This window comes from Engraulis encrasicolus, unplaced genomic scaffold, assembly GCF_034702125.1.
Source record: "Engraulis encrasicolus isolate BLACKSEA-1 unplaced genomic scaffold, IST_EnEncr_1.0 scaffold_593_np1212, whole genome shotgun sequence".
Lineage (NCBI taxonomy): Eukaryota > Metazoa > Chordata > Actinopteri > Clupeiformes > Engraulidae > Engraulis > Engraulis encrasicolus.
Genome location: NW_026945910.1, coordinates 13,920 through 17,466, shown reverse-complemented (window position 1 = coordinate 17,466; position 3,547 = coordinate 13,920). Strand labels below are relative to the sequence as shown.

Below are 3,547 nucleotides of genomic sequence, written 5' to 3'. Positions count from 1 at the left end.
TCTTTGCTCTAATACATATGGAAGACACCTTTACACAGCTACAATGTCCAGAAAAAAGTTTAAGAGAAATGTTTAGTGTGCACAAGGTTATATGATTGAGACATGGTTTTGTCTATGTAAATTACCATATTCTCTGATCTTGTGATTTCATGAACCCATAAATGTTGAGTACCTTAAAGTTTTATTGCAGGAATATCATCTATGGGCCTAATGGATAGAATTTAGCTTGGTTTCCCAAAGTTTCACTTTGAGCAATTTCCATAATTAGCATAAATATACTGTATTATTACGGTAAGACTACTACAAGTGAATAGGCTAAAAAATTAAAATGATAGCTATCACCATGAAACTTTCTCAGATGATTACTGATGATGAGAGAAGAAAAAAGTGTATTGGATGGTTTTTTGTATGTTGATGTTTACATATGCAAATGAGGGCATACATCATATTTAGCATATACGTCTGTAAGTTTGACTAATTTTTAGCAAAACAATAAAATGTTCAAATTCACATTTTTTTGCTTTAGATGAGGGACAAGTATGTACAAGATGTAAATAAATTTGAATGAACCCCAAAAAATAATTTATAGGGTGGTATTTCTATATAAACTCCTTGGGGTCATAAATGACCCCGCTTGGTCAGATTAGTCGCAAAAACAGGCCGGTCGCTTGAGGGTTAAGGACAGGGAAAAAAGACAAGCAGTCTGTTAAGTAAGGGTTAACGTTCATCGATAAGGTCGCTACCGTGGAATAGCAGCACGACAGAGAGAATCTGGTAACACTTTACTTTACGGATCGCTAATAAGGTGTTAATTTCATACTAATTTCTCAGTAATTTCAGTCTAATTTTATGGTAATAACTGCTTGTTATTAGTAATAACAGCAAAATAACCATATGGTTTCCAGTGCAATTACACTATAATTTCTCATTAATAACAGCAAAAATAACCATACAGTTTCCAGTGCAATTATGCTGTAGTTTCTAGTTAATAGTAGGCTAATGGAAACAGCTACTGTGTCATCATAGTAGTTAGGTGGTAGGTATGCCAGTAACTAAACGGTATCAGCCGAAGTAGTTTCATACTAATTAGGCTACATCAGGGCCGTAATGTGCAATACTTCCTCTTCCTATGTTATTGCATAGAAACGACCACCCAAGCATCCTTGTATTATTTCTGCTTAATTACCTTGTAAACAATTGAGTAGTTATATGGAAATAAGATAGAATCAGGGCCGTAAAATGCATTATCACCTATTCCACTCAATTTTATGGAAATTACATATTTTCATGGTCTTAAAATGTCTTATTTCTTATTTCCACTCAATTACTTAGTTATTACCATTTTTAATACAATATAGACTAGCCTACTATGAAGTGATTCAAGTACACAGACAAACACATTGTGTGCAAAACTTTATTTATTTTTCCAATCAGTTATGAGATTCATGTTCACTGATGTGAGGTTGTCAATCTGCCACCATCCAGAGGAAGTCCTGTGAACACAAACAAACAAACAGAGAAGTCAACTGCAAGACCGGTTTCACCACGTTTATTTTTTTATGTTATCAATTCACCATCGCTAAATTTGCTTCTGAAATGCAGTACCATGTTAAATGCACGTTGTAAATCTTCCTCAGGCTGACATCGTTGCTGATTTACAAAGGCAAACTCTAGCTAGCACCTAGCTTCAGTCATTGAAAACATGGTGGGCAGAGCTAGCTAGTGGTTTCCATTGTAAAGGTACTTCTGTATGCCGTTTCATTTCCAGAACAAACATAAACCTAACACTAACTCATAAAACATGTTTGCATAAGGCTAAAGTAATTCGACGATTGAAGGTGGATGAAATCAACATCAAGACCATTTTAGCTCACCTTGAAAGTTACCCTGGTTGCTGCCTGCGTGCGAAAGCACTGTGTCGTGCGTCTCAAACTCCACCCTTGTGTGTCAGGGTACTCAATTAAACAACGTCAGCGTCTCTGAGCCATACTGCAAGCAGAGCGGGCAGCGTACAACTAGAACGAGTGTGCTTGAAGTACAGAAGTATACTAATTGAGACGCTTCTGTTCTGCAGTAACCAAACTTTCGTTGCCTAGCAACAACAGGACTCGCCGCCACCGCGAGCTAGTTCAACTTCAGTGCAGCAGAGCCAGGCAAGGTAAGCTTCCCGACAACGAACTTTTAATGTAGTTCTAGCTTTAACCTGCTTTCATTTTGTCTCTGAGCATTGAAGGATTTTAACTGTATACACTGCAAACACGTCTTATCAGCCGTGTTTGTGCTGAAATGGCATAGCCTACAGACGTACATGGAAACCACTAGTTCTAGCTAGCTCTGCCCACCATGTTTTCAATGACTGAAGCTAGGTGCTAGCTAGAGTTTGCCTTTGTAAATCAGCAACGATGTCAGCCTGAGGAAGATTTACAACGTGCATTTAACATGGTACTGCATTTCAGAAGCAAATTTAGCGATGGTGAATTGATAACATAAAAAAATAAACGTGGTGAAACCGGTCTTGCAGTTGACTTCTCTGTTTGTTTGTTTGTGTTCACAGGACTTCCTCTGGATGGTGGCAGATTGACAACCTCACATCAGTGAACATGAATCTCATAACTGATTGGAAAAATAAATAAAGTTTTGCACACAATGTGTTTGTCTGTGTACTTGAATCACTTCATAGTAGGCTAGTCTATATTGTATTAAAAATGATAATAACTAAGTAATTGAGTGGAAATAAGAAATAAGACATTTTAAGACCATGAAAATATGTAATTTCCATAAAATTGAGTGGAATAGGTGATAATGCATTTTACGGCCCTGATTCTATCTTATTTCCATATAACTACTCAATTGTTTACAAGGTAATTAAGCAGAAATAATACAAGGATGCTTGGGTGGTCGTTTCTATGCAATAACATAGGAAGAGGAAATATTGCACATTACGGCCCTGATGTAGCCTAATTAGTATGAAACTACTTCGGCTGATACCGTTTAGTTACTGGCATACCTACCACCTAACTACTATGATGACACAGTAGCTGTTTCCATTAGCCTACTATTAACTAGAAACTACAGCATAATTGCACTGGAAACTGTATGGTTATTTTTGCTGTTATTAATGAGAAATTATAGTGTAATTGCACTGGAAACCATATGGTTATTTTGCTGTTATTACTAATAACAAGCAGTTATTACCATAAAATTAGACTGAAATTACTGAGAAATTAGTATGAAATTAACACCTAATTAGCGATCCGTAAAGTAAAGTGTAACCAGTTTAGACCCCGACGTGGAGCGGAGTGCTGCTATTCCACAAAGCGACCGACTCGCCGAACGTTAACCCTCTTATTATATGGATATACTTAAATGATTCACACATGGCGGGGACATTTCGTTAAGTTAATTATAATTTTCATTTCATGTCAAAAGATTGTTGCTGCGCAAAACAAAACAGTGCCGTTGTGGAACACCGCTAGGCAACAGCTAGGTAGCCAGGACAACAGGTGTTGTCTATCACCGCAGCTGATTAGAGTCTTGTTGAAAAGTC

At 37.0% G+C, this 3,547-nt stretch overlaps 1 long non-coding RNA gene across 1 annotated transcript; it reads right to left on the bottom strand.

The window, feature by feature from the left end:
• Window positions 1-1,072: 1,072 nt before the first annotated feature.
• On the bottom strand, window positions 1,073-2,570 carry LOC134444557 (uncharacterized). The gene is made up of 2 exons (XR_010034022.1): window positions 1,875-2,570; window positions 1,073-1,493 (listed from the first exon to the last, which is right to left on the bottom strand). It is a non-coding gene; the product is annotated as an uncharacterized LOC134444557 (long non-coding RNA).
• Between the last annotated feature and the right edge of the window lie 977 nt (window positions 2,571-3,547).